The sequence below is a fragment of the Bidens hawaiensis genome, unplaced genomic scaffold, assembly GCF_021521415.1.
Source record: "Bidens hawaiensis isolate Kalapana, Puna unplaced genomic scaffold, B.hawaiensis_p1.1 tig00014938_1, whole genome shotgun sequence".
NCBI classification, from domain to species: Eukaryota; Viridiplantae; Streptophyta; class Magnoliopsida; order Asterales; family Asteraceae; genus Bidens; species Bidens hawaiensis.
This window is the reverse complement of record NW_027492328.1, coordinates 368,970-392,820: the sequence shown is the minus strand read 5'-3', so window position 1 is coordinate 392,820 and position 23,851 is coordinate 368,970. Positions and strand designations below refer to the sequence as shown.

At 36.6% G+C, this 23,851-nt stretch overlaps 1 long non-coding RNA gene across 2 annotated transcripts; it reads right to left on the bottom strand.

Annotated features, from left to right (window-relative positions):
- Window positions 1–15,583: 15,583 nt before the first annotated feature.
- Window positions 15,584–20,708, bottom strand: LOC143548199 (uncharacterized). Of its 2 annotated transcripts, XR_013137908.1 has the most exons (4): window positions 19,789–20,708; window positions 19,609–19,677; window positions 16,266–16,357; window positions 15,584–16,163 (listed from the first exon to the last, which is right to left on the bottom strand). It is a non-coding gene; the product is annotated as an uncharacterized LOC143548199 (long non-coding RNA). The 2 variants fall into 2 exon arrangements; XR_013137907.1 differs by having other exon boundaries at window positions 15,584–16,357.
- Between the last annotated feature and the right edge of the window lie 3,143 nt (window positions 20,709–23,851).

Genomic DNA, 23,851 nt, shown 5'->3' with positions numbered 1-23,851 from the left:
AACTTGACATAAACCTGTCTTGTCTTATCTTATCACAATACGCTTTAAGACACACTTTTTGCATTTTGATTTTATCTACAAATATTAAAATAAAGCTGGAGATGCCAATATATTCACTTAAATGGTGGAGGTGGATACTGTGACTTGCTTTTTGCATTGCCAAGAGATTATGCGATCACTAGGAACTAGCATCCTCATGTTGTTGACTTTCTATCTAAGTAGCAGCCCGCATAATCACTGTCGGTGTAAGCATGTAGCACGCAAAGAGAATATTTTGGATACCAAAGACCCAAACGAGGTTTCCAGTTGAGATACCGGAAGATACGTTTGACAGAGGTTATGTAAGACTCCTAAGGTGGGATCTCACTGATATCTGGCACACTAACAAAAAGGGAACACGATGTCCGGTCTGCTTGCCGTATCTGAGATACAATACAGAGCTAATCATAGACCTGTAAAGGTGTTTATCAATTGAATTCCCAAATTGATCTTGAGATAACACAAGTCCTATAACAATCGGAGTGGCGAAAGGTGTCGCATCCTTGAACCCAAACTTTTGAACAATGTCATGGGCGTATTTTTCTTGATGAATCAAATTCTCGTTCTTCTGTACAACTTGTAGGACAAGGAAGAATGTCATCTCTCCCAATGAACTCATTTCAAACCGATTCTACATCACCTTTGAAACCTCTCTACACAAATCATCGCTTCTTGAACAAAAAAGATATCATCACCTTTGAAAAGTCTCAACACAAAACTCTCTAAACAAAAAGGTTTTCTCTTTTTCTTGTTTTATGGACTTTGGATCTCACGTCCATTTCACTGGCTTCACTTTTAGTCTCATCAGTACTTTACTGAGCTTCTATCATATGTTGATCGAGACCAATTAAACTGTTTTTGCATATCTCTTTTTGCCTATGCCAGTCTTGCAATATCTTGCCAGGTGAGATGGGTTGCTACACACAAAACAACATTTCCTACTATATACCCCATAGTACTAATTATAACTATAAGACTAGTGATAATGCAGATAGGTGAAACTTGGAAGAATGGATCATGATTGTGTTTGCTTCCTAATTTATGGTCATGATCATCAAATGCATTTGTGTAATAAGACTCAACATAATTTTGATGTCTATGACCATAGTAGTTGTTATCAGTAAAGTTATAAGATTGAGGATTTCTTATACTCTTATTTGTTTGAGAAATGATTTTTTTGCTTGGTGTAACATATTTACCGGATGTACTATCTTGATCAACATTCTCAAAAACCTTGTTTTTAGATGTATTATTTGTTGGGTTTAATACGGGTGTAGCTCCGGCCCGTCTTGGGTTGGGCAGTTGAAGACTAGAAGGGTTGAATGGGTTGGCCACCCACTCAATTTTAGTGGCTCGTTTTATATTATTTCTTGTAACTTGTGGTGAAAGAAATAAACCCTAGTTAGCCTCCCTATATAAACAATGTTGTATCTTGTAATTTCTTAAGCACCTCAATAAAAGAAGAGACCTTTGTTGACTTTGGGATCCAGAGGCCAGAAAGGTATGTCGGGCTCGTGATCCGGTTTTTAATGAATCAAGACTTTACAAAGATAGAAAGTCATTCACACAAGAAGTTGATAAAGAACATGTAGAGTTTGAATATTCAAGTGAGAAGGTTGATAGTCAGAGTTCAGAAACATCAGAAGAGGTTTTGGAAGAAAATGCAGATGAATTTGAGGATTTCTCTAACAGTGGGAGTTCAGAGTCTAATACTGAACAGTCTCCACTAGAACAAGAAATAGTTACACCTCAGCTAGAGGTTAGGAGGTCTTCCGGAACCATTAGACCTCCTAAGAGATATTCTCCTTCTGTTAATTACCTTCTACTAACAGAGAATAATGGTGAACCACAGTGTTACTATGAAGTAATGAGCTTGAAAGACTCGTCTAAGTGGGAGAAAGCTATGAGAGAAGAGATGGATTCACATAACAAGAATGAGACTTGGGTTCTTACAAAGCTTCCAGCCGGGAAGAAAGTTCTTCATAACCGATGGGTATTCAGGATCAAGGATGAAAGTGATGATACAAAGAGATACAAAGCACGATTGGTAGTGAAAGGATTCCAACAAAAGCATGGGGTTGATTATAATGAGATATTTTCCCACGTGGTAAAAATGACTACAATCAGACTGGTGCTTAGTATTGTGGCTGCAGAAAACTTACATCTGGAGCAGTTGGATGTGAAGACAGCTTTTCTGCATGGTGACCTTGAGGAGGATATCTACATGGTACAACCAGATGGGTTTCAAACAGTTGGTAAAGAAAACATGGTGTGCAAGTTAAAGAAGAGTCTTTATGGGTTGAAGCACGCGCCCAGGCAGTGGTATATCTAGTTTGATGATTTTATGGGCAGGAGTGTCTACAAAAGATGTGAGATGGACCACTTCTGCTATCTCAAGAAATTCGTTAGTTCTTATATCATTCTACTGTTGTATGTAGATGATATGCTGATTGTTGTTTCAGACATGTCAAAGATTAATAAGTTGAAGCGACAGATGTCTGAAGAATTTGAAATGAAAGATTTAGGTGCAGCCAAGCAAATTCTTGGCATGAGCATCACCAGAAATAAGAAGGACAGTTCTCTAACATTATCTCAGGAGAAATACATATCAAAGATTTTAGAGAAGTTCAACATGAGCGATGAGAAAACCGCTACTCGAAGTACACCTACGGGTAGCCATATTAAACTTTCTAAGGATCAGTCTCCTAGTACTGATGGAGAAAAGGCAAAGATGGCAAAGATTCCTTATGCATCTGTAGTGGGTAGTCTTATATATGCAATGGTATGCACAAGACCTGATATCGCTCACGCAGTGGGAGTTATTAGCAGGTTCATGTCAAATCCAGGGAAAGCACATTGGGAAGCAGTGAAGTGGCTGCTTAGGTACCTAAAGGGAACTTCAAAGATGGCCTTATGCTTTAAAGGTAAGAATGCAATTCTTAAAGGGTTTTCAGATGCTGACTTGGGCGGATGTAAGGAGACTTATAAGAGTACTACAGGATATGTGTTCACAATGGGGGATACTGTAATCTGTTGGAAATCTAGACTGCAAAAGAGCGTGGTACTCTCAACCACAGAAGCTGAGTATATGGCAGCTGCTGAAGCGAGTAAGGAGCTTGTTTGGTTGAGGACTTTTTTAGAGGAGTTAGGCAGGGAACAAACAGATTATCCATTGTACTGTGATAATGAAAGTTCTGTGAAATTAGCCAAGAATCCTGTATATTATGGTAAAACAAAGCGGACTTTCTTAGAGGAGTTAGGCAGGGAATAAACAGATTATCCATTGTACTGTGATAATGAAAGTTCTGTGAAATTAGCCAAGAATCCTGTATATCATGGTAAAACGAAGCACATTCATATGCGTTATCATTTCATTCGGGTTTTAGTCAGTGACGGGACTATTCGGTTGAACAACATTAGGGGAGACAGGAATCCGGCAGATATGTTTACCAAGGTTGTGACCTTGGACAAACTGAAGCTATGTGCAGTTGGTCTCCAGGAATAGTGTTGAGGGGGTGGCGATGAACAGGTGGAAGACATGGTATATATTGAAGACGAAAGATTACAGGTACTGGTATGTTTACAAGTGGAGCAAGTGAAGACGTTCCGAGGCTCCAAGTGGGAGATTGTTGGGTTTAATACGGGTGTAGCCCCGGCCCGTCTTGGGTTGGGTAGTTGAAGACTAGAAGGGTTGAATGGGTTGGCCACCCACTCAATTTTAGTGGCCCGTTTTATATTATTTCTTGTAACTTGTGGTGAAAGAAATAAACCCTAGTTAGCCTCCCTATATAAACAATGTTGTATCTTGTAATTTCTTGAGGACCTCAATAAAAGAAGAGACCCTGTTCGTTGCCCGTGGACGTAGGTTGCACACCGTGACCGAAACACGTAAATTCCATGTTCATCTTTACTTTAGTGCATTATAATATTATTATTATTGTTTGGAACTGATTTGTGTGTTTGTGATAAACCCACTGCAGCCATCACTCAATTATTAATATATTGCAATTGTTATTTTGGTTTTGCAATTGTAACTGTGTGTTCACGTGAGATATTAAGCATACACCAAACAAGTGAGTAGCTTATTCACCATTGCTCAGAAGTCAAGAATATTGTTGACAGTTGCATGCTGTTGGTTTGTTCGATCAGGATTGAACGAGACGCAAGCAAGTCTAGGTTCTGATTTATATTTGGTTCTAGTTTGGTTGTTTGGGTTAATAATTTTTTTGAGTTCAATATTACTTCTCGTTTGTTTCCGCTGCACGTATTATTGTTCGTTTTAGAAATCAATTAGAAATACCGTTAAGTTCTTAAGGCCCGAGCCATTGTATTGTATTGATATCTTTAGCCCTATCCGACTCCTTTCGGGTCAGCCGCGTACACGTAATACCTAACATTATCCTCATTCTCATAAATTGACAATGAACAACCGGGTATGTTCATATTAACATTCTCATTCAAATTTACACTTTTTCAACAAAAAGAATCATTTGACACATTAACACAATCATTATCTAAAATAATATCATAAATTAGATTATGGGATTTAAAAATAATTTATGATTTAAAATTAGTTTATGCGTTTAAAGATTTAAAAACATATTTTTGTTTTTTCAAAAATGGTTTATAGGTTACCAAAATCCCACTAACCTTATAAAACCCGAAAAGTCACCCTTATATTAAATTTTCATATTATTTGTTATTAATATTTGGATAGAACTAAATAATACTATACATTTTCAGACCTTTTGTTATCATGCAAATGATAATTTAACAAAAGACAACTTAGACCGAAAAATTCCATCAACTGAAACCTAATTTCATAAGGTGATTTTTCATTTAGTCTCATTCTCAGTGATTTTAAATAATGTGTTAGACGCTCTAAACATTACTTTGTTTGAGGAACAAGTATGGGTCCACTAGAAATATTCAGACATAATTCATTTATCATAGACGATATACTTGTATTTAATTTATACTCTACGGTCAAACTGTCTTAAAAATATCCATTCAGATTTACTTAATACGATTTCTTCTAAATATGTACCTAACTTTTTTATGACATACAGACGTTAAGGAAATCAAGTCAAGTCAAGTCTAACGTATGTATGACAAATTCTCACGTCACGTACATCATTGAAACTTTACATGTAGTTTTCCTATAGGTACAGTGGGAGTGAAAATCATAACTTGCAACATTTGCAGGGGGAGTGAAAACTTGTTATCATCGCAAGTTACACCTCCTGTACAAGACATTGCTCCATCAAGACTCTGCTCCATTAAAACTTATCTACTTAAAAAACAATGCTACTCTTACAAAAGTTTCATTGTTGCTTAAATGTGGGCGTATTCAAATATCTTACTAAACTAATCATCACCAAGAGAAATTACAACATCTTATATTATTAACTTGTTTCTCTAATAGAATATAATGGTCATCAAATATTGACCCTAAGCATGACAATTTCCTTAAAGTTTCAAATGTTAGTGGGAGCAGTAAAGTCCTTATAGTGACTTATCAAAAGTACAAGGGGAGTTATTAAATTTTACTAAGAATTTAACTTTGATTACACCTCTTGTACATCATAAAGAAAACACTTAGAATCCTAAAAATGATAGCAGCCTAACCAAAAGCTAATCCATAAAACTGAAACTTCTAATTAACGCAATATTAATTAACTAAAATCCATAAGTCATAATAACGTTTAAGAGTTTGTTGAAACACCTACGGTTGTTCATAACTAAACTAAATTGCTCTTGCAACTTCAATCAAAGTCTGATTCATTATTCAGCAACCCCATTTTGTTGTGGAGTATACGGGGCATTGAGTTGATACTCAATTCCCTTCGAGTGACAGAAGTCGTTTACCATGCGGTTGCAAAATTCCATCCCATTATCACTTCTAATACATGTGATTCTCTTGTTGGTCTGATTCTCAACAAGTTTCATGAATTTGATCACGAACATGGGATTTTTGTCAGATCAGGATCATGGGAGTTTCATCTTTGGATACTAAAATAAAAGTCCAACTTAAACGTGAAAAATCATCGGTAACAACAAGACAATAAGTTTTTCGGCCTATCGCCAAATGATGAACTAATCTAAATAAATCCATGTGTAGTAGTTGAAGAATGGAATCTATATAATTAATAGTTTTAAGCTTGTGAGGGAGTTTGTGTTGTTTGCACTTAGATCAGGAGATACATTTTTCAATGGTTAAAAAAAAATTAACAAGCAAACCCCTCACATTATCACCTTTGACAAGTTTGTTCAAATTCTTAAAGTTAGCATGACCGAGACGTCAATGCCAAAGTGATGACTCGCTCTTTGATGCCTTTAATATCAAACATGAGGCAGTTTCTCATGAATACGAACATCTCATGTCTGGTATATAAACATGTTTAATCTCTGGAAAATGTAACATTTGGACATTCGGAAAAAAAGTTTACATTTTCATTTATTTTCCCTAACTTTAATAATGTTTTCATACAGTGCTCATACTTAAATAAAGGAACTCTTTTCTTCTTCCTTCGATCGTTACCAAATGCATGTATTGTATTGATAACGCTGCAGCGCGTGGGATAAGTTCCTAGTTTAGATTTCAAAGTTATTGTAAGTAGGGGTGTGCAAATGGGTCGGACCGACCCGAACTAGGAAATACCTGACTTGGTCCAAAACAGAAAAACCCAAAATCATAAATATGAGAACCGAAGACCGGCCTGACTCATTTCAGGTATCGGGTACCATAGGGTTTAGTGCTCCGGGTAGATACTAGAGGACCAAAACCGAGTATGGAGCCGCCATATTATTCAAGAAAATTATTTATAGAGGTGAGGCAGAAGATGGGGAGGTGGTGGGACGATTGATAAGACGACCTCATTATCTTTTCAAGGTGATAGAAGAAGTGGAATAGTAGAGTGTTAAGTGAAATAGAGAGAAGAGACTAGAAGCATTTTAATATCCTCCTTGGCCGACCAGGCCCCGTACAGCCCGCAAGAATGTAAGTGCATGGTTTTGGTCGTCTCGAGTATTTGTAATCGTTTATAATTTATTATTTTTATGTAAGGGAATTTTAGTAATTTATAAGTCCCATTCGTTATTGTTATGGCTCATTTGTTAAGGATATTTAACGAATATTTTAGTGGCAGAACGAAAAATGTGTCACTAAAGCCCAAAAGTTTGTAGTGGCAGACAAATAAAGTGCCTCTAAAAGGCTTTAGTGGTAGCGCTTCTAGTGACACTTTTTTTGTGTGCCACTCATTCCAATAGGGTTCTTTAGTGGCACCTTTTTTGTTTCTTGTGACACTCTTTGTGTGCCATTAAATGGCTTTTTATTTGTAGTGTACCTTAGTCTTTCAATTACTATAATGCTACTTTTCTTTATCAATATCAATATAATTTTTTCTTCACTAATTTATCTATTTCAATACAAAGAAAACTATGATTCTACTGTATTCCTAGATTCATACACTTCCCCGATGACCATGGAACAATGTTGACTGTTGAGGCTGGTGACTTTGCATATCAGGTCATCCACAAAAGATGAAAGTTTAAACCCATCAGAGAAAAAATCCGCCAACGCTGTCTCCGAGAGGCACAACACTAGATTTGACTTTCTACTATCGGCGCGTCTCGGGTTTTCACTGATTCTACACCCGAACCGAGACCGACCATCTTCAAAAATCAAGACCAAAACAAAACAGGCAAGTGTAGGGTCGGTTCGGATTCAGTTATTTTAGGGTCGGTTATGTCGATCTAGATCTGCACAACCTTAATCATAAGTTAGTATTTCCTTGTTAGGCACTTTTACAAATAAACTTTATGTCATAAATTAGTTATATGGAGTATTTGGAAGTTTTATTGATGGCTCGTTAATAATACGGGGTGTTATTATTTGGTGACATACAGAAGTAATAATTATGTCTTTGGTCTTGTGTTAAGATATCAGGCCAAGCCTGTTGGATGATATAAAGACATGTAACTAGGTCGAGCCTAACTTGATGATTTTTCTAGACATGGGCCAAGCCCATCTTGTGCTTTGAAAGTTGTGGGTCGAGTTTGTTTCATTAGGCCACGTGCCAAATTAAGGCTGACTAACAAAACATTGGCATGTGCGTCTTACGACTATTTTTTGGGTAGTGAAAAAAGAGCAATCTATCGAATAATGCATGTTGAACATCCGGAGTGTGAAATCCTTCCCATAGTTATATTAGCATTAGATATTGCCGTTTATTTAAAAAAATATTTAAAATAACCCCTATAAATACAAACAACACATTTAAATTTTAGGACACAAATTATATATGTCTAGATCCAGACCTATAATATTACTCTTGAAAATGTAAAACCGAGACGGATATGCATAGTGAAATCAAATAAATAAGCAAAAAAGATTGAAGATGTATAACCAAACGAATATTTACATTAATAACCACATCATTACAATTACCGAAGAAGTATACATCTGTCAGTTAAGCCCCATCCCACAAAAGACTTGCTGACCACTTGATTTCTGGTTTTGAAAATCTGAAATCTCTGCACAGAACTATTGAACACTCTCCTTGTGTTTTTCCTCAATGCACTACCTTATAACCCCTGTGTCAAAGAAAACATCTGATCTCCCTGAGTGAACTTTGCGTGTACTGCCACCGGCCCATCAGCACCACTAGAGCTCGGCAAAAGACACACCTGCCGGCCAAAATAACATCCTGAATTTAAGGTTTACCGCGACTGCTTGGTTCTTTGTGAACTCGCTATGTTCCCAACCGCAGCTTGTTCATGATTTGCCTCCATGATTGCTGCTTCTTTAACTGAAATAACAAAATACACGTCAACAAGTTACTAAATAATAGCATAAACACGTATCAAGAAAATAAATGTTTAAACAAGATTACATGAACAGCTTTGCGTGACCACGGTGATCACTAGATTCCCGAATCTAATCAGAAACATTATTTACAGGTGTTGTAGAACATTCCTCCTTGTCCACTTAGTCTGCGTTTAAATACCTATATTTCCTGCTCTGTACACCTCATGTATTGCCTTACAAAAATCATCTGGCTTGCTGCCATGTAACTGAGTTTCTCCAAGACACTGAACAAATATAATTAGTTAATCAAACAGTGGTTAACATCTAATTTATAACAATGTCATGGACGTATTTTTCTTGATTAATCAATATCTCATCCTTGTTATGTATAACTTGTAGGACAAGGAAGAATTCCATCTCTCCCAGTAAACTCATTTCAAACCGATTCTGCATCACCTTTGAAAAAACTCTACACAAATAATTGCTCGATGTCCCAAAATTATATCATCAACATACACTTAGACCAGGATTGATCGTTACCAACTTGTTTGTCAAAGAGTGTTTGATCATTAACACTTCTCTTGTAGCCATTTGTCATTAGATGTTCAGCTAAAGTAGCAAACCAGGCATGGGGTGCTTGATGGAGACCATAAAGAGCTTTGTCGAGTCGATCGATAAACATAGTCCGGACGATCACGATCCTCAAAACCTGGAGGATGCTTGAGTTAAATGTCTTCCTTCACTGTTCCATACAAGAAAGCAATTTTGGCATCCATTTGATAAGCTTTGAAGTTCATGAACGGTGCATAGGCTAGAAAGATACGAATAGCCTCAAGCCTAGCGACAGGGGTGGAGACTTCATCATAATAAAGACCTTCATGCTGTGAAAACCCTCGTACTACCAATCTCTCTTTGTTTCTTATAATCACACACTTATCATCTTTCTTGTTTCTAAACATCCATTTGGTACCAATCGGTCTCTTGTTCTCCGGCTTCTTCACCAGCCTCCATACATTGAGCTTCTTGAACTGTAGCAATTCTTCATGAATAACTTAAACCATATATTTCTCCTTAAGAGCAATATGATAATATTCAGGTTCAACCTGAGAAATAAAAAAGCCAAAAGGCATCATAGTTCCATACCTGCTCCTTGTCTGGATGCTGACAGATGTGTTCTCAGTGGGGTGTGTTCTGTGAATGCTCATCTAAGGAATCAGATCCACTTGAAGTTAAACGTTTAAATTGTTAACTGGTTGAAAGACTCCTATGGTATTGTTTAGAACATTAGTGGTTGGTTGAATAGTTTCAGGTTGATCAACCATGTGTTCTAAGGCATTAGGACCATCCCAAAGATCTTGCATAAAGGGAACTACAATTTCTAGAAGTGGGGTAGAATCGATATTGTTTGAAGAATTAGATAGAATTTCATTTGCAACAATATCTTCAACAAAGGCAGGTGCCCCATTTTTAGCGGGAGGAGGTGTTGGTATAGATTCAACCACACTTGGCTCTAACTGAAGATCAACTACAAGCTCTGTGGGAGTTGGATCAATGTTGTTATAAATGTTGTCAGCCGACATAAAATAAGAATCCGAGTAAGAACCTTCTTCATTAAGAATTATAGTGGTTGTATATGCGGCTTGGGAAACTAGATTAACTACAGTTGGTTAAGGAGCTAAGGGTAATACATTTCCAACTTACGGACCACCAGACACATTAACATGATCCAAACTGTCTACAAGAGCATGAATTAATGTAGACTGAGATACCATAGTTGAGGCTGGAGTAACTGCAACAGGAGTGGTAGATAGAACATGAAACTGGCTGAACAATTGGTCATAATTAAATATTCAATATGGAAGGACCGGTGCCAACATTTGTCTTGTTAAGCTCTTGCCGGTCAACATTGAAGGATTCCACAATTACACCTGCCCTTTTGTTGTAAACCCTATAAGCAGTTTTCTTTGAACCTGAATGGGCATTAGTATGAAGCAGAGTGCATGGACATCCAAAATTTTTGAAGTAGTTGACTTGTGGCTGTTTTGTAGTAGACTTTATTTGAGTCTTCTTCAGACGCTTGTTGAGTAGCACACGATTCTAGACAAATCATATCACGTTTATTGCTTCACCCCAGAAAAAGATCGACAACTTTAAGGCTCACAACATTTATCTTGCAACTTCAATCAAAGTCTGTTTCATTGTTCAGCCACCCCATTTGGTTGTGGAGTATACGGGGCACTGAATTGACGCTCAATTCCCTTTGAGTGACAGAAGTCGTTTCACCATGCGGTTGCAAAATTCTATCCCATTATCACTTCTAATACATGTGATTCTCTTATCGGTATGATTCTCAACAAGTTTCATGAATTTGATCACGAACATGCATGGGAGTTCCATCAGATCAGGAACATGGGAGTTTCATCTTTGGATATCAAAATAAAAGTCCAATAAAACGTGAAAAATCATCGGTAACAACAAGAAAATAAGTTTTTCGGTCTATCACCAAGTGATGAACTAATCCAAATAAATCCATGTGTAGTAGTTGAAGAATGGAATCTATAGAATTAATAGTTTTGAGCTTGTGAGGGAGTTTGTGTTGTTTGTACTTAGATCATGAAATACATTTTTCAATAGTTAAATTTAACAGGCAAACCCCTCACATTCTCACCTTTGACAAGTTTGTTCAAATTCTTAACGGTGATCGACATAACCGAGACGTCAATGCCAAAGTGATGAATCACTCTTTGATGCCTTTAATATCAAACATGAGGCAGTTTGTCATGAATACGAACATCTCATGTCTGGTATGTAAACATGTTCAATCTCTGTAAAATGTAATATTTGGACTTTCGGAAAAAACGTTTACATCTTCATTTATTTTTCCTAACTTTATTAATGTTTTCATACAGTGCTCATACTTCAATAAAGTAACTTTTTTCTTCTTCCTTCGATCGTTACATCAAATGCATGTATTGTATTGATAACGCCGCAGCACACGGGATAAGTTCCTAGTTTAAATTTTAAAGTTATCGTAAGTAGGGGTGTGCAAATGGGTCGGACCGACCCGAACTAGGAAATACTTGACCTGGGCCGAAACGGCGAAACCCAAAAATCATAAATATGATTACCGAAGACCAGCCGTTTGACTCATTTCGGGTATCGGGTACCATAGGGTTTGGTGCTCTGGGTAGATACTAGAGGACCAAACCGAGTATGGAGCAGACATATTCATCAAGCAAAGTATTTATAGAGGTGAGGTAGAAGATGGGGAGGTGGTGGGACGATAGATAAGACGACCTCATTATCTTTTCAAGGTGATAAGAGAAGTGGGATAATAGAGTGTTAAGTGAAACAGAGAGAAGAGACAAGAAGCATTTTAATATCCTCCCTTGGCCGACCAGGCCCCGTACAGTCCGCAAGAATGTTAGTGCATGGTTTTGGTCTTCTCAAGTCTCTGTAATCGTTTGTAATTTATTTTTATTTTTATGTAAGGGCATTTTAGTAATTTATAAGTCCAATTCATTATTGTTATGGCTCATTCGTTAAGGATGTTTAACGAATGGACCTTAATCATTATTGATACGCATACATTCGTCATGGAATGTTGACGAATGGGGTATAGAGAATGAGTCATACGCTATACCATTTTGTTATTTATGTAAGGAAGACGAATGAATACCATTCGTTACGGAATGTGTAAAGAATGACATTCGTCTTCTATAAATAGGCTGCATATTAATTTAAGTGTTTTTATATAATATCTCTCCTTTTCGTTACTTTGTCCGACTAATCTCTCAACACTTCGTTAACCTAATTAAGTCTATAATCCACATACATATATCATTAACTAGATCCTGTGATCGATTGATATGAATTGTTCAATTGATTGAAGCTCAGTCTTACTAGTTCACGTAAGAGTATACGTAAAATACCAAACGGGATTGTTCGTATTCTAGAAAGTTCCAATAATACCATTGTGACTGTTACATATGTACGAGGGTGAGTGTTTTTTTGTCCCCTCGTACTTGTGGCTTCAAAGGTACAAGAAGAGGGATGCCGTTTGCTGCTCAAACCACAATGGCAAATGCTATTCGTGCAGTAGTAGATCAAGGTATGCAACGAGCAGAAGTCATGATTAAAGGTCCCGGCCTCGGAAGAGACGCAACATTACGAGCTATTCACAGAAGTGGTATACTATTAACTTTTGTATGGGATGTAACCCTTATCCCACATAATGGCTGTAGACCTCCGATAAAAAGACGCGTGAAGAAAAAAAATTGAAGAGATTTCAATAGCAAGAGAATAAAGAGATATAAATGATTCAATGATCAGATCAAATAATATTATTATGGTTCGAGTGAAAATAACAATATCTACTCGGACAGTACAGTGGAAGTGTGTTGAATAGACAACAGACTGTAGGCGTCTTTTATATGGGCGCTTTATTCTGTCTCCACTTATGAAAGGTCAAGCAGACACAATACGCATTGTGATGCGAAGAGATTTGCTTGGAGAAATCGAAGGAACATGTATTACATTGATTTTTAATTTGTGGAAGTGGAGTCTCAAAAGCCTATTTAAGTCCATGACCGTTTTTCACTTTCACTGACACTATTATTCAAAGTTACACGCATGCGTGTTTTATATCTTCCAAACTATGCAATAATGAATATTTATAGATTTTGGCTTACGCAGCGTCAAACACAAACCATTTCATTACTATATATCTTATTAGTCTTTCAATTACCAGGCTCCGAAAATGCGAAAAAAAATTTGGGCAAAGGCGAACTTTTTTTTGCCTTAAGCAAAAGAAACATACTGTGGGTTTAAACAATGTAATTATAAATAGGCTTACTTTATTATGATTTGAGTCGTAAAAAAAACTTTTCTATAATATAAACAAAAATATGCTTAAAAATGTCTCAAATAAGATTAGAACCCACAACCATTTGGTTATATGTCATTCCCATTTACCATTAGACCAAGCTAGTGATAACGTAATAATGTTGAAACATTGATTATACATATTTTTTTCATAAAAAAACATATAATTTTTAAAAAAAATAAAATTTCGGGCCTAGCGGGGTGTCGGCCGTCGACTACCCTGCCATGGCTTTAGGCCGGCCCTGTCAATTACTATAAGACTACTTTTCTTTATCAATATCAATATATTTTTTTCTTCACTAATTTATCTCTTTCAATATAAAGAAAACTATGATTCTACTGTATTCCTATGTTCATACACTTGTCCGATAACCATGGAACAATGTTGACTGTTGAAGCTTGTGACTTTGCATCTCAGGTCGTCCACATTTGAGACCATCGAGCATCAGGCCTTGTGATTTGATAATCAGATTCGAACAAGGGGAGATCAAAGGCTGTGATTTCCGGTAAGAAATAGATAGTGGCGGCACTTTATTAATTGTTGCTGGTGGTATTTTCCGGCAAAAAAAAACAGCGGCGGTGGTATGATGTTTTCCGGCTGCTAATTTTTCCAGGAAATAAATTGGCAGCGGCGGTGGTTGTTTCCGGAAAAGTAGAGGCAACAACGGTGGTGTTATTCCGACCACTGAGTTTTTCCTGCGAAACAAATTTCAGCAGTGCAAATTTCTGGTGATCAGAAACAGTGGTGGTATTGAAGATTGCAATAACATTTAATCTATTCCAACAAAATAGAGATTTTGTTGTAAATTCAAAATTGAAACGGGAGGCAATCGAAGAACAAGTTAGAAACTAGTAAAGTTTGATTCAAGAATTATTGCCAAGCCATTCAGATAAGTATTTCTTTTCTATTGCTTGCACATTTGATCAGATGGTTAGATAAGGTAATAGAAAAATATATGTTTATTGTTGTATGTGGTTTTTATTGGTTAGAGAAGGAGAAGGAAGAAAGGAAAAGAACGGGATTACAAACAAGGGGATTTTATTTGTTACAGAAGGAAACCAACGGTTTCGATATTTGGTTAGGGGATTAAGATCATTAGCAAAAGGCAAGTTTGATAAACATTAGCACTTGTTGATCCCGAACATCTAGATCTACAAGGAGAAACTTCAAACACGCTTTCTTCCAACTTTAGTTCTAGATCCAGAAACTTAATTTTCAAACTTCAACGGGTTTTAACCTCTCGATTCGGGTAATCACGAAAATAGAACCCCAATATAAAGAGGAAAGTTGAATCATAAGATTCGACCCGCTCTCATTCATGGATGTGTTTTAGGGGTTTAAAAAGTGATGGTTTTTAAGTTATTATATAACAAAGTGTTTACGCTATCATTTTTTGAAACTTTATTTTAGACATTTTCAAATGATGTTATAAACTGAGTTTTTGGTTAGGTTTATATGCTTGTAAAAAATCAGCTTATAGCTGGTTACGGTTCTGTATCGATTTCGTGACCTGTACATGAATGTGATTCTTCATGTACAAATAGATTTCAAGACATTTTAATTAATCAAAAAGAATGATAACTAAACTCGTTGTTTCCTCGACCACATGTGGACAGGTTCCACCGGTTTTGGTTCTGGGAGATTAGGGCTGGAAGATTTAATGATGGCTTGTCCACAACATTGGGTGTTTTGATTATTAAGACTGCGATTATTTAGAGATATTTAGTAGTTGTAGTTCTTAAAGTTAACGGGTCTTGGGTTCTTGTATTAAAGATATGTAGGTCAAACCCAATTTGATGACTTTTCTAGACATGACCCCATTTCATTAACCCATCGGGTCAATTTAAGGCAGACTAACAAAACATCAACATGTGCGTGTTACTGCTACTTTAAATTAATTATTAAACGTCAAGTCTTGGGTGACTTAAAATTTTTTTAGACCTATTTTTAGGGTTGCCACAAAATGAAACTCATATTGTGCATCGCAAAAAGAACAATCTATCGGGTGTGAAAAATTTTCGAAAGGTTTAGATGTAGATCTATATCACTCTTGAAATGTGAAACCGAGAAAAGTATGAGAAGCGAAATCAAATAAATAAAGAAACAAAAGATAAAAGATGTATAACCAAATAAACATTTACATTAATTAAGAACCGAATTATTACAATTACAAAGGGAGTATACATATATCGTTTAAGACCATCCCACCGAAGGTGAACTCTTTCGGCGGGTGATTTAACTAAAAACACAAACACATATAATGAACATGAAAGCCCCCATTTCCCCCTCGCCTCATGTTCTTCATTAACTGCAACTGCTTGGTTCTTGTGCACTAGCGGAATCCGAATACATGATAGCCAAATTAACCACTCCCTACGTTCCCAACCACAGCTTGTTCATGATTTGCTTCCATGTTTGCGGCCTCTTTAACTAAAATAACAAAATCCAAATCAACAAGTTGCCAAATAAGAGTATAAACACAGATTAAGAAAAGGAATGTTTAAACATGATTACATAAGCAACAAGCATTACCGTGGTGACTAGATTCCCGACTCTAACCAGAAACATTATTTTCAGGTGTTGTAGAACATTCCTCCTTGTCCACTTAGTCTGCGTTTAAATACCTATATTTCCTGCTCCGTACGCCTCATTATTTTCAGCTGAGTTTGTCCCACAAACTGAACAAATATAATTAGTTAATTAAACAGTCTTTAACATCTAATTTATAACATAACCCATAGGCCCATTTGTGTAATAGTATAAGCTTACACAATATATGTATAAGCTTAATAAAATAATAAGAAACTATTGAAATGTGCACACCTTTCAAAGTGGTCTAGAAAGGGATATATCATTCCACCCTTAATCCATCCGTATTCCTAACACAAATTGAACAAACCATATCCATTATATATTTTAAAAAAATAATAAGAAACTATTGAAATGTAAAAATAAACAAATTTCACAGATGCAAAAACTTTACCCTTGTGTTGGGAGCACAGGCCTTCCTTACGGCGTTCGGGGCTTCTTGATTCGGGTCAAGCACGATAGCGGGCCAGGCCGGGAACCGCTTTGAGCATTTGGCTCAAACAATACTTCCCTTACGAAAATCTTGTGCTCTATATAACACCTTATCTTTCTCCATACTCTCGTCAACTTTCATTCCTGAATTGAAACCAAACACGTTAATAGAATAAACAAACGAACATAAGATCAACATTCGATCTAATAGTATATGAAGAAGGAAATATGAAAAGAAATCGTTTTCCAGTTTATATAATATCTCTACTTGTCGTTACTCTGTCTGACTAATCTCTCAACACTTCGTTAACCTAATTAAGTCTATAATCCACATGCATATATCATATAACTAGATCCAGTGATATGAATTGTTCAATTGATTGAAGCTCAGAGGCATTATCAAAGAAGTTTTTCAAGACTTCTTACTAGTTCTCGTAAGAGTATACGTAAAATACCAAAGGGGAATATTCGTATTCTAGAAAGTTTCAGTAATACCATTGTGACTGTCACAGATGTATGAGGGTGAATGGTTTCTTGGTCTCCTACTGGTACTTGTGGCTTCAAAGATACAAGAAGAGGGACGCCGTTTCTTATTCAAACCTCAGTGGCAAATGCTATTCGTGCAGTAGTAGATCAAGGTATGCAACGAGCAGAAGTCATGATTATACCTCGGAAGAGACGCAACATTACGAGCTATTCGTAGAAGTGGTATACTATTAACTTTCGTACGGGATGTAACCCTTATGCCACATAATGCCTGTAGACCTCCGAAAAAAGACGCGTGAAGAAAAAAAATTGAATAGATTTCAATAGCAAGAGAATAAAGAGAAATAAATGATTCAATAATCAAATCAAATAATATTATTATGGTTCTAGAGAAAATAACAATATCTACTTGGACACTATAGTGGAAGTGTGTTGAATCAGCAGCAGACAACAGACGGTAGGCGTCTTTTATATGGGCGCTTTATTCTGTCTCCACTTATGAAAGGTCAAGCAGACACAATAGGCATTGCGATGCGAAGAGCTTTGCTTGGAGAAATCGAAAGAACATGTATCACATTGATTTTTAATTTGTGGAAGTGGAGCCTCGAAAGCCTATTTAAGTCCATGATCGCTTTTCACTGACATTATCTTTCAAAGTTACACACATGCGTGTTTTATATTTTCCAAAGTCTGCAATAATGATTATTTATAGATTTTGGCTTACGCAACATCAAACACACACCATTTCATTACTATATATCTTATTAGTCTTTCAATTACTATAATGCTACTTTTCTTTATCAATATCAATATAATTTTTTCGTCACTAATTTATCTCTTTCAATACAAAGAAAACTATGATTCTACTATATTCCTAGATTCATACACTTCTCCGATGACCATGGAACAATGTTGACTGTTGAAGCTTGTGACTTTGCATCTCAGGTCGTCCACAAAACATAAAAGTTTGAACCCATCAGAGCAAAATTTCACCAACGCTATCTCCGAGAGGTACAACACTAGATTTGACTTTCTACTATCGGCGCGTCTCGGTAATCGGGTTTTCACTGATTCTGGACCCGAACCGAGACCGACCATCTTCAAAAATCAAGACCAAAACAAACAGGCAAGTGTAGGGTCGGTTCGGATTCGGTTATTTTAAGGTCGGATATGTCGATCTAGATCTTGTTAGGCACTTTTACAAATAAACTTTGTCATAAATTAGTTATATGGAGTATTTGGAAGTTTTATTGATGGCTCGTTAATAATATAGGGTGTTATTATTTGCCTATTTGGTGATATAGAGAAGTAATAATTCTTAAAGTTAACATGTCTTTGGTTCTTGTGTTAAGATATCAGGCAAACCCTAACTTGATGATTTTTCTAGACATGGGCCACGCCCATCTTGTGCTTTGAAAGTTGTGGGTCGAGTTTGTTTCATTAGGCCACGTGCCAAATTAAGGCTGACTAACAAAACATTGGCGTGTGCGTCTTACAACTATTTTTAGGGCAGTGAAAAAAGAGCAATCTATCGAATAATGCATGTCGAACATCTGGAGTGTGAAATCCTTCCCATGGTTATATTAGCATTAGATATTGCCGTTTATTTAAAAAAATATTTAAAAAAAACCTATAAATACAAACGACACATTTAAATTTTCGGACACAAATTTGAATAGATCCAGATCCAGATCTATAATATTACTCTTGAAAATGTAAAACCGAGACGGATATGCAAAGTGAGATCAAATAAATAAGCAAAAAAGATTGAAGATGTATAACCAAACGAATGTTTACATTGAGAACCACATGATTACAATTACCGAAGAAGTATATATCTGTCAGTTAAGCCCCATCCACAAAAGACTTGCTGACAACTTGATTTCTGGTTTATGAAAATCTGAAATCTCCGCACCTCGCCTCGTTTTCTTCCTCAATGCTCTACCTTATAACCCCTGTGTCAAAGAAAACATGTGATCTCCCTGAGTGAACTTTGCGTGTACTGCCAACGGCCGATCAGCACCACTAGAGCTCGGCAAAAGACACACCTGCCGGCCAAAAAAAGATCCTGACTTTTAGGTTTACCGCGACTGCTTGGTTCTTTGTGAACTCGCTATGTTCCCAACCGCAGCTTGTTCATGATTTGCCTCCATGATTGCTGCTTCTTTAACTGAAATAACAAAATACACGTCAACAAGTCACTGAATAATAGTATAAACACGTATCAAGAAAATAAATGTTTAAACAAGATTACATGAACAGCTTTGCGTGACCACGGTGATCACTAGATTCCCGAATCTAATCAGAAACATTATTTACAGGTGTTGTAGAACATTCTTCCTTGTCCACTTAGTCTGCGTTTAAATACCTACACCTCATGTATTGCCTTACGAAATCCATTTGGCTTGCTGCCATGTAACTGAATTTGTCCCAGAAACTGAAAAAATATATTTAGTTAATTAAAGTGTTTAACATCTAATTTATAAAATAACCCATAGACCCAATTGTGTAATAGTATAAGCTTAAGTATTATTAGAAATATGCACACCTTTCCAAGTGGTCTAGAAAGGGATATATCATCCCATCCTTAATCCATCCGTATTCCTAACACAAATTAAACAACAAAACCATATTCATTATATATTTTAAAAAAATAATAAGAAACTATTGAAATGTAAAAAGAAACAAATTTCACAGATGCAAAAACTTTACCCTTGTGTTGGGAGCACAGGCGTTCGGGGCTTCTTGATTCGGGTCAATCAAGATAGCGGGCCAGGCCGGGAACCGCTTTCAGCATTTGGCCCAAACAATACTTCCCTTACGAAAATCTTGTGCTCTATATAACACCTTATCTTTCTCCATACTCTCGTCAACATTTTCTTTCCTGAATTGAAACCAAACACGTTAATAGAATAAACAAGCGAACATAAAATCAACATTCGATCTGTTAGTATATGAAGAAGGAAATATGAAAAGAAATCGTTTTCCAGTTTAAACAAAATTACATGAAAGATTGATGCTAGCTTAGTGGCTTACTATGAAGAGTCAACATGTTATGATGATCAACGTATGCAGTGAGCACCCTTCAACACACAAATTAAAGCAATCGTCAGAACATGAATTTGGATATATGCATAAAAAAAATATCAGATCGATAATTAAAGAACAGAGACGAATTGAAAAAACGTACACACACTGAATCACACTCCGGAGAAGCGTCTGGATTGAAGCACCAATCATTGCAAAGCCGCCGTGAAATGAATTGAAGATGAACTATATGTACGCAGAACTAGCTATATATATATGTAAACCCTAGTTCTTAAGACAAAATATAAATTGGACTCTTTTATTTGGGCTTTGTATATTAAATGAATAATACTAATAGTCACTTGTTAAACACAATCAATCTTTCAATTACAGATAAATTATTTTTTTCCCAAACAATTAGAAAACTTGTCCAAGTTATAGAAAATACAGTAAAACATAAATATGGATATCTTTAGATATAAATGTAACAAATACTCGTATTTAAGGTCAAATCTATGATGACGGCAACACCGACCCAAATGAAACTCATATTTTATAAATTCCAAATGCAGGGTTAATTTGTCACACTAAATTTGTGATGCGATCATGAAGAAGATTAAAATGCGGTGCAAAGGTTCAATGAAATACAAATAAACAAGGACATAGTAATTATGCTTTTAACTTTTAAGTGGCCTATGGAGGAGCCGCATTATCGCCGTGTAAGCTGTGAAGGAGTCGGATTATGGGTGTGTGAGTTGTTAACATAGCTGGTTCATATGCGTGTGAGTTGTGAAGGAGCTGAATAACGGGTGTGTGAGCTATGAAGCTAGATTATTAGAGGATGGTTGTGAGGGACCATGATGTGCAGTGACTTTTACACTTTTTCAAGGTCGTGGAGGAGCTGAATTATTAGAGTAGCATATAATTAGGTGTGAAGGCCTAGATTATGGGAGTGTATATTGTGAAGAATCTGTGCCACACCATACACTATTTACCCTGAAATATTACAAAGAAATAGTATATCATGAATTCTGAAATTATGTTGTGCACTTTTTAGGAAGGATTAGATTGCACACGTGAAGAATATTCACTTAATTGATGATCAATTAGGATATAAATAGGATCTTAATGTTACGTAGAAAAAAGAGGGTGTAGATATTATATAAGTTAAACGTGACACATTAATTCCTTCATGTCTCACATATCTAATCGCCTTTCTACCCAACACCACCATTTACCATCCCTAGCAGTTATGTGCAAACCCATCGATCAAATCTTGATCCAACAGTTTCTACGACCCGTGTAGGTTCCTTGACCGGATCTAACAACACAACAACTATTACTAGTTATCTTGGATCAACCTCTACACTAGTCGGAGGAAACAACTAGTTAGGACTGAGATCTCGGATCTTGTTTGTGTGATTATTGTCGTGAACTAGAGAGGAGAGAAAGAGAGAGTTTGTAGGTTTAAGGATATGATTTGTCAAATGGTTCTTCTTGTGTATGAGAGACTCACACTATTTATAGTGTGAGTTCTCATGAACATATATATAGGTTTAAGGTTTAAGGATAAGATTGGCTCTCCATGATTGTATGGCATATGATATCCTCGATTCTTGGACAGTTTGTTTGTGAACAGATAGATCTTCTTTGATTTGTACAACCTACCCGGATTCGGATTGACACTGAACTTGGGTAATCGGTCTTCCACTCCTGCTTCAAAAAGCACTTAAACCATGATTCCACCGAGTCTTTATCATCATCTCGAGCAATAGTTTTTCTGAAATAATTCACGTCGAGAACAAACAAGGTGTGCATATCTCCATATGTGAGGTAAGTTAGATCATCGTTTGCACGTCGGATGCCCAGCTTTTGCTATCCTTGTGCCACCTCTCATACAGAATTGGAGTTGAGTCATGATAAGGCTTGGATCTCCACCTCAAGCTTGCTATCCTGCTCACGCTGAAAAACTTGATACATTTTGAAGACTTTCTTTTTGCAGTCTTGGTAGCAGGAGAAGCAAGAGGTTCTTCAACGCCAGGTTCCACATTCTATCTAACCGGAGTGTCAAGGTTAGGAGAGTAGTTGATTCCATCATCACTGTCATCATTATTTTCTTCCACGGCTTTCTTGATTGGTGAGTCGGTACATGAAAAAGAGTAAACGTTAAATAAAGAGGCGATTTCAACCTCAATAGCAGCATTCGTCTCACGTGCCTTTTCGGCCTCCTGTGCGGTTTATCATCTCCCACCTTATTGCCAGTGGCATCACCACTGCCATAATCATCACCATTACCACCATCACAATGAGCTTCATCGAAGCTATCATACTCATGGTCATCATCATCCTTCTTCTCATCACCATCTTCCTCATCATCATCATCGTTGTCATCATCATCAGACTCATCATCGTCACCATCATCACCTTGAGCTGCTTGTTGTGGTGGAGTATAAGCAATCAAGGCGGTTGTAAACACATCACTAACTCGGGCACTAGTGGTGGGTGCAACAAGTGGTGAACATGTAGAACAGGCCTGCCTAGATGTTGCAACAGTAGTAACTATAGGTTCAGTGCCCACAATGGTTCCAACAACAACAGGCTCATCAGCACCAGCCTTTGCACCAGATCCTCCTTCACCAGCATCTCTTCTGAGCCGCATTATCGCCGTGTAAGCTGTGAAGGAGTCGGATTATGGGTGTGTGAGTTGTTAACATAACAGGTTCATCTGCGTGTGAGTTGTGAAGGAGCTGAATTATGTGTGTGTGAGCTATGAAGCTGGATTATTAGAGGATGGTTGTGAGGGACCATGATGTACACATTTTCAAGGTCGTGGAGTAGCTGAATTATTAGAGTAGCGTATGAGGTGTGAAGGACTAGATTATGGAAGTGTATATTGTGAAGAAATCAGTGCCACACCGTACACTATTTACCCTGAAATATAACAAAGAATTAGTATATCATGAATTCTGAAATTATGCTGTGCACTTTTTAGGAATGATTAATACTTAATTAATGATCGATTAGGATATAAACGGGATCTTAATGTTACTTACAAAAAAAGAGGGTGTATATGAGATATTAGTTAAACATGACACATTACTAGGATATTGTTGAATCACATTAATTCCTTTTCTCGTATCTTAGTCGACAACATTAGCCATTGTTCTTTGATTTGGTTTATTCACATTGTTCTTTAATGTCATTGTCCCTGTGGCTTTTGGCTTCTGGATATGGTCGTTTACATTTATAAAAATTGAAAAGTTTTACGTGTTTCTGATAATAGGGCAGACGGTAAATGAAGTGAACGTCCAGCAGAAAGTTTGTATATGTTAGTCTATTTAATAATTGATATGTTCGGTAACTTAAGGCACAAACACAAACATATGTTGTGTTTTTTCAATTGTATTCATGACGTTCGATAATATGTTCGTTTAGGTTCTTCATTTAAATTATGAAAAGTGGAGGATAGCAGGTGAGGTTTTAGTTGGTCAAATTTGTTATTTGTATTTTCTTAATTTTTAATTCTGTTATTTGTTTATTTTTAAGGGAGAGACATTGTGTTTCATGTAACCCAAGTTTAATCC